We start from the raw sequence: 14,745 nt of genomic DNA on the forward strand, positions 1-14,745 counted from the left end.
TGAACTGGATTTTTTTTTGAGGGCAGGGGGAGGTACACACATGCGCATACATACACATATTTTCCTCTTCAAGTTTATTCGTTGGAGGCCTTTTCACACCAAGGATTTTCCATGTAGTTCGAGAACAATGTCTTTGTTCTTATCTGTTTGTAATTGCTATGTAAAAGCCAAACTCAAGAGCTGAAGTGTAAATGAAGTTATTAAAGGACCACACACTTCTTCCACTATACAATGGAGACCTGGAATACGAGTCCCTCTTGACATGTGCCAAGGTGAGAGTAAAATTCACAGTGGACATTTCGATCTGAACTTTCATATGTAGTTATCTAAAGAGAGAGATGGGCTTGCTGGACAATGCAAGCTTTATAGAAAGAACTCCAGTAGTGGAGAGACTTTTTGAAATAATAATTTTCCAAATATGAAAAAATGCGTGTGTGTATATCTATCTATCTATCTATCTATCTATCTATCTATCTATCTATCTATCTATCTATCAACCATCTATCTATCTAAATTTGTACCTCTTACCATATATAAATGGTCATTAAAACCATTCAGAAATGCTGCTTTCAAACTGCAGTATACCTTTAGTATTATAATCGACTGTATAAAATGAAACAATTTTCAACATATCTCCAAAATGAAGTTTTCTACAGATTATAGGAAGTCTTGAGCAATATTTTTCACTCAGATTATAGTCTTCATGCTGTAATTGCTTTATACAAAACCCACTCCAGCTTTATCACTCAATATTATCTTCACTGCTGAACATCGGAAGATAATTTTGCAATAAAATTTAATTTACAGAGCTTATTTTCCACTAATCTCCTGGCAGAGGAAAAACGAAACACACCAAGGTACACACTCCAAGCCATGACCCTAATGCCGTTGTTTTAATTTCTGGAATAGTCAGACCCCAAACATATCAATTTTATCATATTGAAATGTTGGCATATTTTAATTGTCATGACTTTGTATCTTAGAAAAGGACATAAAACAGTCTATTAGGAATATCTATGAAAATAAGCCTCTTCAAGTGATAAAGTTCCCCCAGGGTAAGCATTTTTTTTCCATAAAAAAGGTAATACTTATTATAAAAATATGGGGCTAGTAAAGGTATTTTATTTCAAACTATTGATATACCAGTAAATGTCAATAATATTTGAGGTTTTTAAATAAAAAATTAAATCAAATAGCGATAAATAGGGACTAGACATCAAGATTCAGTTTTCTTTAAAAAATGACAAAGTCAGGATTGGCACCTCTAAGGCTCATTCCAGACCTGAAACTGAACATTTAAATATATGTATGCTGTGCAAAGATGAAAGAGTAAATTAATAGAAGGTCTATTTCTATAGACCATTCAGCCTCTATTTATCATTAACGTCCTAGGAAACACTCATCTCTTGAAAAAAGAAAGATTTCTTTTTTTTTTTTTAATATTGAGGACTCTATGACAATGAACTAATATCACAAAACAAAGTAAGATATAAGCCAATCCTGCTGATAAAAAATGAAATAGCTTCATTTTTGCAATGGTGCAAAATACTGAAAAAATTCTCATTAAAACTCAAATTCTTCACCAAAATGGTTATGTATTTTCAAAAAAGAGATGAATGACCATTAATGGGTTGACAGATAGTGCTTTATGCCTAGACTGAATGAGACTACCACATCCTAAGCCAGATTTAAACTGCTCTGCTTCTTTTTAAAGTTATATCATAACAAGGCCAAAGTGATACTGAATCATTTATGAGGTTTTTAAGAGTTGAAATATCAGAGTCATGTATGTGCAGAAGTATTGTTCTGACATTTGAATTTCAGCAATAGACAATTCTGAGACATTTCAAGTTATGCAAAATTTGACATTTCCGTATTAATATACAAAACAATGATGATGTGAAAAGCCACTTCTCTACCAATACTTAAAATATAAACACTTAATAACACTTTGGAAGCGTGGGTCTCTAAAATGCAAACCCACACAAGAATTCCTTAAAAGCTTTTAATGTTTATCCACATAAAAAGTACATGCTGAACATTCGTCTGCACTGATTTTTTTTCATTTATATATGGAAAAGCAAAAAACATTATTAATTGCTTTTTAGACTACTTATTTCTAATTTAACTTTCTTTTCATTTCCCATATATATGTCAGAATATTCCTGACATGAGCTATAGATTATTTGACTGTTTCTCAAATGTTAAAAACTATATTGAATAAAATATAATTAAGTCTATTTCGCTTTCCTGAACAGCATGACTCTCAGCCAGCTGTAATTTTATAAGAAACTAAAATGAACTACGCATGAATGACTACTATGTCCAATGATTATTTCCTTAAACACCAAAACTAAAATGTTCTGACATTATGATCTCTTGGTAGAAATAGTAAAGACATTTTTTTAAGGCTGAAATAAGTAGGGTAATAATGAAGAACAAAATGTATAACATTTTCGAGCTGCAAATTAACAAGCAGATATTGACTTTTCTTTGAGGTCAATAACAGCTCTTATTGATCTAAAAAGTTAATACCTACTAAGATCGATATAAGATCTCAAGGGTCACCAAATCTGGATTCGAACTTCCACTTCTTTTCACATACAAATATTGCTGAAATGGGTACAATTGTGTTTGGAGAAATCCGGAAAAAGACATTATAATGCCAGAATAATCCACAGAAGGAGGCCAAGAAAGTTAAAAACAGAGTTTTAAAAGTCTGTTACTACAGAATTTTCAAGGACATTGACTTTGAGATGTAAATCCTAGTAGTATTATACAATTTGGGCAGTTAAATAAGGAGAGACAAAAATAATTAAAAATTATGTTTTTATAACTGTTTTGTCTCTTCATGGTATCAACATATAAAATTTCTCTTTCTCTCTCTTTACTTGTATTTGAGAAACTATGATATGAAATAAGTTTTCAAACTAGACTTTAGGCACTTTCAAATATAAAGAAAATTATTTGTTAAATTTTAAAATTAAACAGTAACATTTGGGGAAATTTAGAAGAGCAAAAAATTATAATCTCAACATTCTTACGAAACCATTTCCACCATCAGTCTGTTGTATCTTTCTAGACTGAAAAAGAAAAAACTACCATTGACTGTTGTTCTTCTAATAAGTAAAATGGTCTATTCATTCTTACTCATCTTAAAGATAGCACGTGGGGTGGGCCACATGAACGCTGGAACCATGTCCCCATATGTATCTATTATTCCTGGAGTCGTAAAATTGACTGATTAGTCTGATCCTTAATATAGCCAAATAAAAGTTCGTATTGTTCTTTTAGAATTACTAGAAGTATTGAGGGAGGAAAAGCAAGGAAAGAGGAAGCAAACATTCCTAGAGCATTTACTAGTACCAAAATCTGAGCAAAACGCTTTAAATAAACACAAGTCTCATTAGTCACTGCAAAGGCAAAATTGTCTACAGTGATAATATAAAAGTTATAAAAGAGAGGCCAGGTCTGCAGCAATGACAATATTATATACTATGAGTATTCGATAAATATAAAGACGACTGTAATTGAAATGTACTTTTAAGAAAATAAACTTATTTTAGAACAGTTTCAAGTTTACAGAAAAATTATAATAGTACAAAGAGTTCCAAGAGATTTAATACCCAGTTTCCCCTACTATTAGCATCTTACATTACTATGGTACATTTGTCACAGTTAATGAATCAATATTGATACTTATTGTTAATGAAAGTCCATATTTCATTCATCTTGCCTTAGTTTTTGTCTAATGTCCTTAGACATTTTGTCTAATGTTTCAGGATACCACATTACATTTAGTCATCACATCTCCTTGGGTTTCTCTTGGCGATGACAGTTTGCAACGTTCTTTAAGCAAGTACTTTAGAAACGGTATAAATAAATTTGCTGACTTGTATTCATTGTCAACACTTGGATGACAACACATGCAGAAGAATTATCTTTTGTTACAGATCTAAGGAATATAAATTTAAGAAGCTAGTAGAGATAAATGCCTGGTAGAGAAGAAAGGAAATGATATTAAATCTTCAATGTGTCTATTAAAAGAATATAGGTAAGAAAGTTTTACTTGTCACAAATTATAGAATATTACAACCACTGACCTGACCTATAAGCCATCTACTCCTGCACCACCTCCCATTATATAGTTACTAGCCACGGTTTTAATTGATGGATTACGAGGCAGTGGAGTGGGCAAGGAATAAATAGCATGGCAGAGAGGAGGATAAGCTGCCCATCTGTACTTGTTCTTTCTCTTATTTACTGTAAAGTTCTAATTAGAAAGTGATTGTCCAGTTGGAACTATATTTCCTAGCCCCCTTGCATCTAGGTGGCACCGTTTGACTAGTTCTTACCAGTGAAATCTATGCAGAGTGCCACTTGCCTACGGGGCTTTAACAGTGGGTGTGCCTTCTCCATTCTCTCTTTGCTCCGCTGCTGGCTAAATGTAGAGGACTCCAAAGCCTCGATGCAGGATGGATCCACAAAGCAGGAGAACCCTGGATTTCTGGATCGCCACACTGAAGGCTGTCTGACCGCTAGAAACCCTTGCATGGGACTGTTCCAAAAGTGAGAGATAAACTTTACTTCATCAAGCTACTGGGCATTTATTTGTGATAGTAGCTAGTGTTGTTATGCAAAGTAGCACAAATGGAAACTATTACTGAGCGCCATGATGGAGTTAACATGTGTTGGGTACTTTATATAGTTTACCTTATGTAGATTGAACTCTGCTCAAATTAAACATTATTAGCAGGTTTCAACCACCTCCATATAAAAAAAAGCAAAAGTTTTCAAAAAATAAAGAACCAACCCCCGGAAAAGCCCAAGAAACCCCCCAAAGGCCCCCAAGTAATAAACCGCAAAACCAAAAATCCAAACCGGGAAAGCCGAACTAAAAAACCCCAACCAAAATCCGGTTTGCCTCGCTGCAGCTGAAAGACAGGTGATCTGACTTGGTGCTTGAATTAAAAAATAATTTCTATGCATTTTATACGTACGACTTTTTTTTTTATCCTCAAAGGAGAGCAAAAATTGTCCATGTGTTCTCCCTATCTTTTATGTGGTAGACATAAGTCCCAATTTATAAGGGGTGGGCGTGAGACGATTAGTTCGCTTGAATTTGTTAGCATTTTCCAGATCAAGACGACGTTATAATAGAAAAATGCCAAAGAGAAGGATACATTCCACCTTTGTAACCTGCTGATAATCTTACAGTGTTTAATTTGCGCAGAGTCCGGCAACTCACGGAGGGCACGAAAGAGCTGTTCCTCCACGAGGTTTACAGTTAACAAAGGAGAGAACAGAAAGACTGACTTGTTCTCACAACAGTGTGAATTTAAAGAACTATATGGGGTGTGCATTCTACAGGAAGCCCAGGTAGGAAGAAAAATGAAATGCTGTACCTTGTACACAGCAATAAAGATGAGGGGATTCATTGTAGTAAGAACATTCACAGCTGGCAGGCAATATCAGTGAGGCAGTAAGATATTTGGTCCATCTTCATGCTTACCTTGTAGAGTCATAGTGTTTAAAAAAAGGTCTCCTTTTGATATTAACAAAGTCACTCCAGTCAATCTCTTTAACTTACCTATGTGAAAAATTTAGATGACTTTGAAGAAGTCTTATGCTAACACCAGCGAGGAAAATTGGTGTGTCCTTTATATTTATGCAGCCTTCTTATGACAGAGCTTTGTTTGTGTGTTTGCTTAAATAGCAGGTCCTAATCATCAACGGGTCTGCACAGGGCATTGAACATTACAGAAGATTCATAGATATGCTAATGAGGAAGAGGGAAACAAAAAATACTGACTCATTCATGAAACCAATAGTATCTAATGGTCCTTCTGTTTGGTGAAAACCGATGGCACTGGGGGAAGTATTCAGGGAGTCAGTCCACTCAGTCTAAATAAATAATTTCATTTCAAATAAATTAATGTATTGACTTATCAGGTAATAGATGTACAAATAGCCTGAAATTTTCAAAGCAGATTATACAATGTTATTCCTAATATTAGTGTTATTTTCAGCACATACTTCAAGGTTAAAATTTACCAAAGTTTATAATTTAAAGCATTCACGATGTAGTCAATAAAATAATTACACCCCTGACCATTAAAATGGATAGGTTAATTGGGGAGCTTACTCTGAAATAATAAAGATTTGAGGGAAAATGTTTTTTAAATAAATGTTATCACTTTCAAGTATACTTAATAACTAAGATAAACATTAGATATGCCATGTGATACGTTCTAGAAATTCTCATAAGCCATGTGTTTGCCCCAGAAACTGACTTTGCTCATGGTTTATCTACTTCTCCTTCCTCCCCCTCTATTCATTCCATAAGGCTCATCTCTTCTGAGTCTTTCCTGACACAAAGAAATAGACTTAAGTAGTTCCTCCATCCTGCTTCAAAAACACTAATTACGTATATCATGGGGATTTATAGGTATGTATTTCCCCAAGAGATATTTTGCCAAGATATTCCAGCTTAATAAAGAAACTTTACATTCGAAGTGCCTAGGACAGGGCCAAGGGCTGGTCCTTCCTAAATTATAATATATCTATTATCCTTTTCAGGTATGTTGAATATCTCCCCTACCTGACTCTCAAATGCAAATCTTGCTAATAAAATTAAATTAAGGCAGTATTTTTCCTGCTATTTCAGAGATCAACTTAGCCCAGTCTATGTCTAATGAACCCTAATTCTAATTTCTTAGGACCCTATATTTGTTTTCTGAATAAATGTTAAGACTCCGCTGTGCTCTGCTCAAGTGCCATGTGTTGCAAACAGCGTTAAAAATGGAAACAAAGAAAATTAGTTCCATTTTAAAGGTGTATTTTATGTTGACATAAATATCAATCTTTTAAAGTATGCCAGGACCTTAGACAACTGATTATGATGAGATTAACAGCGTGGAGGATAATGGTAGGATTACCCGACAACATGCTTATTTTTCCTCCAAAGAAACAGCCTTCAAAAGCTTTTTTCCTTGTCTGGCTTTAGGGTGGGTTCTTCCTCTCTCTAAATAAATAGATATTTATTTAACTATGATTTGGAGTTTATATCTCAAGATGCAAAAGGGCAACACAGTGCCATACATGAATGATGACCCACCATGACAGCCTCTTTGATAATGACTTTACTTGGAAAAACATATTCTTCAATACAAAATTATTTTTTAATGTTGACTTTGTTCTCTCGTGGCAATGTTGGAAAACACTGTAGCCCAACAGGAAATACAGATGAAAACTTCAAATGTAGAACACACACAAAAAGCCATTTTTAAAGCTCATGTCCGTCTACTTTTCCACTTGATATAAGTCGTACACAAAGTCTTAGTCCAACGAACCCATGCTGTGAAAATTCTGTAGTACCCACCTCAGAAAATTCTGTTAAATACATAAACACTGCTGAAAAAGAAAAAACTTCTGGGCACTAGAAATCAGACTCAAAGGGCAAATAAACCTGATTTAAAAAATTCCCAAGGAAAGTTATATAAGCACAGTGCGACAAGGTCATAAGCTTATCCGTCCTTCACTGTAGTATTTGAAAGTAAACTGGCATTCCAGTGATCTGCTTTGCTCGTCATTCTTTTTCTCAACTCACAGAGATGCAACAGAATAAGAATGGCTTCACGTGTGTCTTACAAACCAACTGGAAAAGTGATAGGTATTATGGGATAAGACACCTTTAAAACTGAGTACAATACTTTCTAATGGATTAAAACTGAACCCTACGAATTCCCTTGGACCACCTAAGGAGAAGGTTCTCCAAATAGGGTTTAAATGACATCTTTTTCTTATCACTATAAAGTGCACCAATATCTCAGAGAACCTCAAAAAATAAGTTTAAGTGCAACTTGAAAATATTCTTTAAGAGTTTCACCCAAATGACAGCCCCCTCTGTTTTTCTCAGAGCAGAACCACAGCTTCTTGAGATGTAAGACTTAAACAGAGCTGTAATTATAAAGTAAATGATAACTACCCATTAAAAAGGATTATTTTACCACTGGGTAGATTTTTAAAACTTGCAGAACATAGTCAATAAGTCTCAACAAAACAAAACAAAACGAAACAAAACAAAAAACCCCATATGTTCAAGCAGAGATATCTTTGTTTCTGAAAGCATAACCACACACTACACCATCCAAAATAATGACTAAAGAAACTTTTTCTAAAGATAACTTTTTCTGTCAAATAGTTTAATATTTCTATAGAAAATATTTTCTCTAAAATACATACGCTTGGATAAAATAGTTAAAATCGACCCAACTGTATAATCTCATTTTCTGTTCCTATAATGCTGAACAACAAAAAGTGTTAATTTGTTATCGCTGCATAATATGGACATGGCAGTGCCTTTTGGAATTCAAATCTGTGCCTCGACAAAATTACTTAAGCTAAAAATCTAAAGTGTTTACTGACATTCTCTACTCAGATAACCCAGGACGGGGATGGGATGGGGTGGGGATATCTTATTATTCTTACTCTGTATCTACGAATCATCTGACACTCAGTAGTGCTCAATGAAAGCTTCTTGAATAAGTGAAATACAATATTTACCTCCTTTCGTATAATGTATACCACTCCCACTAATATTACAGAATCAGAAATTTATTCTTCTATCAACTGATAACAGCTCCAACAGCAAGGAATACTCTGTGGGTCTATTTTCCCAGGAGACTTACAAATGACTTATCAGTAAGTGGAGGGGGTGGGGAACTTTTTCATATTCCCTTCAGGCGATGTTAGCTCAACTCCAAACTAGCTTACGACTTCAAAAATAGTTTTATGCATTAGTCTCTATTATTGTGTACTGTTTTACCCATTAATCTTTTCTGTAGATGATAAATTAATACATTCAAGAATTTGTATTTATGAATCAAATGATTACATTGTATATAGTGAACACTAATGTTTCTTCAGAGGAGAGTCTTGGGGCAAAGGAAGAAAGAGAAGAAGAAAAGAAAGAGGATTGATAATAATAAGGAAGAAGAGGTAGAAGAAAAAGAAAATGTCAACGGCCATAAAAGAAACTCCTGAAATGGTAAAGAAAATGACTGGCTTTGAGTTTGATAAAAACTTTGTCTCCATAGATACTTCTGTAATTGATTAAAAGTTCTAAATGAGTTCTATAGTGAGTTGGTGAAAATAATAATAATAAGGTGAGTTGAAAGACAGTATCAAGAACCAAAAGACAGAACGGATAAAGCTTCAGGACTGTGCTCCATAAGCCCCATGTAACCCATGAAGGGCTCAGGAAAACTCACCGTCGGTATTTTAGCCGAGACTTTGAGACAATTAAAGCTATAAAAGAAGCCACCTCACATTTTAAATGTATTTGTTCAGATTATTTAAAAAGTTCTGAACATGAAACACATTTTGTTTGATTTTTAAAAATATAAGCTGATACCACTGTTGACTGCTTTTCCTGTAAAGAGAAAAGCAGAGTAGAAAGAGAAACAGGGTGTACATAAATTATCTCATTCTCATGAAAACGCTATAATTCTAAGATTTATTTGTTTTCCAGAAGAAAAAAGGTACACCATATGTTTCTCTGGCTATTAGGGCAAATAAATTCAAATTTTGATGACGTAATCATAAAAAGCAAAAATAATCTGAATACATCACATAAAATAAGAGTGTGGAAGTATATTCCTAATATAGTCAATATCTGCAGTTTAAAGTTAGGTAACTATAATAGAGTACTGAAATACTAAAATTAAAGTAAAATCCACATTTTTTATTTATAAAATATTTGTAAAAGCGTACAAACTTTGGTAAAAGGAGCATAGACTTCTGGGATCACTCAGATCTGATGATCCAAGGTAAACATGGTGATGACAGCAGATGACATGCGTTATACGACTGTAATCTGCCAAGAGAGTAGAACTTAAATGTTTTCGAACACACAAAAAGAATGAAACGAAGGGCAGGGGAGGGAGGGAGAAAACAGTATCATAAACTTGGTTATAAACTCAGATCTATAACCACAAGGGTCCATTACCACCAGCCTGATTGGTGGCTGTTGCCTGTGTAAAAGCATACCAGCTACGAGGACTAGTAAGTCCCCATTTGTTTAGGGGATATACTTAAAGAAGAATTTTGGGGATTTCATACCAATTGTCAAGGAAACTGATACATTTCAAGCTCCTTGCTCCCAGAATGTCTTTTAAAATAGCCAACAATAATTTCTCCTGCATCTTCACCATCAAATCCCTGCATTCATTTCAATTGGTAAAAGGATCAAGTCTTGGATTACTATGATACATTTCCTATCATGTCTCCTGTTTCTACTTCTTTGCGAATCCACCCTACAATCCCTGTTCTCCACAATACAGATCAGCCTAGTTGCCTGCCCTCCAACGGCACCGCACCCTCCTCCAAGTCAAATTCAGACTCCTTCCTGTGCCCTAGGGCCCCACACAATCTGCACCCTATTCAGCTCTGATCCTACTGTATGCTGTGCCCCCTTGCTTACGTCACTCCAGCCATACTGGTGTTCCTTCTGTTTCTTGAGCACCCCTAACACCTTCTCGTTTCATAGCCCTTGTGCTTGTTCTCCCCTCTTGGAATCATCTGCCCCAAATTTACTTACTGATGCACGTCTGTACTGTTCCAGATGGCTTACAAGGCACTTCACTGGAGGTCTTTCCTCACTAGCCAACCAAAGGTAGCCTCCATCAGTTACTCCTTAATACTGTGCTTCATTTTACCAAGACCTGAAATGATCTTGTCCATTAATTTATCAATTGAAAAAAATGTCTCATCCTGCCCCCCACCTGCTGCTCTTATACATAAGCTGCCTGAGAACAGGGACCACGGCTGTTTTGTTTACTGGTGTGTCATCCTCGGCATATGGCACACAGTACTCAATAGTTAGTTTTTGAATAAATTACGTGAAAAGGAAGTTAACGGAGGTAAGAACAGGACATATATTGACTATAACAGATCACCTTGGAAAAGTAGGTATGTGGGACTCATTCAATTTTCAGTGTGATCTCCTGGCTAAGAGCATGGAATCCGATGGTCCGACTGTACTATTTCCTACCTTGAGTATAAGTGTGGGCAAATTACTTAAGCTCTCTGTACCTTGTTTTCCCATCTATAAAATGAGAAAAGAGTAATTACTGGATTGGGTTGTGGTGAGGATTACAGAGATAAGAGTAACTGAGAACAGTGTGTGGCCCATATTAAGTGTTCAATAAACACTGTATTATTTCTATATATGTCCGATCACTAGTCCATGGGGGACGGAGGTGGCCCTACGGGACCTGGATGAAGGATGGAGCACCTTTTCTTCATGGCAGAAAGGATGGTAAAAGTATAGCACCCTGTTCTGAAGATCAATGACCAAATGGAACATCAGAGCTAGGTGGCCTGAGGTGACTAATGAGAGAAGGGGTGCCAACTCACAAGGTTTGGGTACTCAGGGATGGGAGGAGCAAGGTTAGTATACGGTGCAAATGACTACTCAAAGACGTGAGACTGACTCTAGACAACGCTCTCATGGCTCCAGAGATGTACTGCCAGGTGCACTGGACCCATTTAGAGTACAGGGTAGGGTGGTCTTGAGTGTCTTAAACTACCTGTTTACATACTGAAAGGAGAAAGTGAGCCTTGCATTTCTGCCCTTGCATAATTTCTCTTTCGGCCTATTTCTTTTGTTAATCATACTGCTTCCATTAGTTTTGTGCCTATGTCATTTTGGGATCCTTACTTCAGAGAAAAAGAATCATAATTATAAAATAAAGGCAGATGGCCCAGAGTTTTAAATATTAAGTCCTTGACCTTAAATAAAATAGATATCTCCACACAGCTAAGAGTCATACTTACTAGTAATAACTAATAAAAGGAAGAGTCACCTTTTAGTCATAGATTCTAGGACAAGAACTTATAAGAAATATCAAACTGGATCAAGCCAATGGCTTATACAATTGGCACAGTATTTGGTCTTTGATGGCCACTCACAAGAAACATTCGTTAATGAGTCTGATAACTGTCCCACTTGATGTTAGTCTTTGAAGTGTCCTAGCATTAGCTCTTCAGTTTAATGTCATATATTCCTCCATGTGTCCCTTCTTTTCTAAACGAAGCTGTTCAATTAACTTATAACTTCATTAATTTTCTCAAATAAGAAGGGATCCAAGAAAGAAATTTGACTGGTATTAATATATATCGAGGTGTAAATGACACTTAGAAATGATCATGTATTTTTTCGCACACCAAATGCTTTCTGGACATGTGTCTGTTGAGTAGCTATTCTTAAAGAGACAATAACTGTCAATTTGACAAAATCTAAGAACATCAGAAATGACTCCATGATTTTAGAAGATGAATTAAATTATTTGCTAGGAAGATGTTAGTAGTCAAAATAATATGCTTTCTATTCTATTCTACATGTAATTGATTTTATATAATAATCAAACTGTCTTTTATGATATTTGCCAATAACGATCATCAAGTTAATGAAGAGAAAAAGATAACCACTTTTGCTGATGGTAATATATAAAAATGATGACTTTTACAGAGCCCTCTTTACTTTCAAGGTATTTGAATACATATGACCTCATTTTACTTAAAAACAATCTCATGGGATATATAGAATCTGGTGCTATGTTTCCATTTTGCATATTCAGAAAGGTAAAGTGATTTCTTAAAATTACACAGCTAATTAACGACAGGGCCAGGTGGTGGGATTGTTTTGTCTTTCTCTAATTCAGAATATAAGACAATAGTTCCTAGATTTTGTAGGTAAAATATAAAAAAAAAACCAAAACATCAGGGGGCCCATATTAGGTCTGCCAATTTTGTCATTTTTCTAGGTAGAGAAAATAAATATATAACTTCTACCTATTATTTCTATCTTTTCATAAAACTCTCTTTTCTTTAATCACCCCAAAATAGGAAAAATATGATCTTACAAAAAGTGTAGTCCTTAAATTAATAAAATTTGCTCTATGAGAAAGTCACTACTTTCTACTTTTTTTTTTTTTGAACCTCATTTTGCTGTAGACTGGTAAAAACTCACTATGGTCTAGAACCACTTCTTAGACCAATACTTGGAATCCATTTCTCTCTTTTGTGCTGTTTCAAAACTCAGACTAACTCTTCCACATCTCCTCTTTGTGTGTCATGGTCTTTAAGAAAAAGAAACCAATAAATGCTAAAAGTTTTTCCTTTTGAAAGATGCTATTCTTCTACTGCTACTATAACAAAATGATTGGTATCACAAATTTACATCATAATCCAAACACAGAGCTGTTGATTGACTTGATATTCCTAGGCTGAGGGCTAGCAGGGAAGCAGAAAACGTACAAGCAACACAGTATCCATCATAATTACTCTTTTTTTCTTCTGCATTACTCCAATAAGAAGCAAGGGCAAGAAAAATGTTTTGAGCCCACTTTCTCATTTCTCAGTCCACTTCCAAACTCATCCAAGGAACTATCGGGATGACTCCTATCCAGGCAGAGGCTGCATGTGTCACATCTGTCTTTATCTGCACAAAGCCCAGCCTTACTTCTCCTCCCAGTCTTGGTTTTATAAGAAAACGGCAAGTCTTATATGACAAAAAATGAATTTTATAAAACTTTATAGTTAATCTACCGTCGTATTCTACTAAAATGTCCAAGAGGACCGAGGTTGGTTTGTGGGCCACTCTTAAATTGACATTTTTCATGTCGACTGTATTGACAGTTTGATATGGATGTTATATTTTAGCACACACCAAAAGGAATAATGATCAAATCCCATTCAATCTTAAAACTTTGATTGATGCATGATCTTCCAGTATCTCTGAATTTTTTTGATGACTTCCTTCAGCTTTGGGAGGGAACTATGAGAATGGTGTAGTGAAAGAGAAAAGCCAGCCCAATCAGCCAAAAGAAGCCCTGTGGTCGGTGTCAGAGTAAGAATATCCCCAACCCAACCCAGTCCTATGTGGGAAGAGGCTCACTAATGGGACATTTTGTCAAAGGAGGTTCCTTGATGATAACCATGTTCAATAGATGTAGTATTCCATTCCCCAAGGATAGCAAAGTAACACTTCTTAAAAACTCCTTTCATATACACAAATTTTAATCACAATAATATTTTCTATAAGATAAAGATAAATGCCTGATATCATCAATGACCACACGTTACTTATATTTATATTTGTACAGCGTTTTATGATGTATAAAACATTTTCATATATGCCATTATTTCTTAAGACTATTCTAAGACAGAATATTATTTCCATTTTATTAAAGAAGACATCAAGACTGAGAGAGATTATGTGATTTGCTCAAGGTCACACAAACAAGAGCTAGAACCTGAGCCTGGTCCTTTGACCTCACATTCAGGGATCTTTGCTTTATTCACATTCTTCACAAGGACAGTCACTTCTAAAGGTGAGCCCAAGGACAAAAAGAAAAAATAAAAGCTGGCTTTTATTCCAATCAGGGCTGAAAGCTAATTTATCAATAACCTCAGAAAGAAGGGCTGCCTATACTACTAAAAACTCTAGAGGGTTTATGGTTTCCTTTAGTTTTCTCTTCATTGCTATAATACCAATGCCATCTGTGTTCTTCCTATTCAGTGCCTTAGAATTCCTCACATAAGCCAGCCAATGTGGAAGAGCCACGGACCCAGGGCAAGAAAAAACACTGGCCATTCACAAAAGAAATTATTTGGAAGCATTTTCATTATACCTGCTCTTCCAAGATAAACATTTCTTGTGACATAAAATTAAATAAATGA

At 35.2% G+C, this 14,745-nt stretch overlaps 1 protein-coding gene across 8 annotated transcripts in view; it reads right to left on the bottom strand.

The window, feature by feature from the left end:
- VTI1A (vesicle transport through interaction with t-SNAREs 1A) overlaps window positions 1-14,745 on the bottom strand; it is a 333,273-nt gene that overhangs the window by 235,841 nt on the left and 82,687 nt on the right. The gene's annotated exons all lie outside the window — the stretch shown is intronic.

Source organism: Pteropus vampyrus, unplaced genomic scaffold, assembly GCF_000151845.1.
Source record: "Pteropus vampyrus isolate Shadow unplaced genomic scaffold, Pvam_2.0 Scaffold46, whole genome shotgun sequence".
In the NCBI taxonomy this organism is placed as follows: domain Eukaryota; kingdom Metazoa; phylum Chordata; class Mammalia; order Chiroptera; family Pteropodidae; genus Pteropus; species Pteropus vampyrus.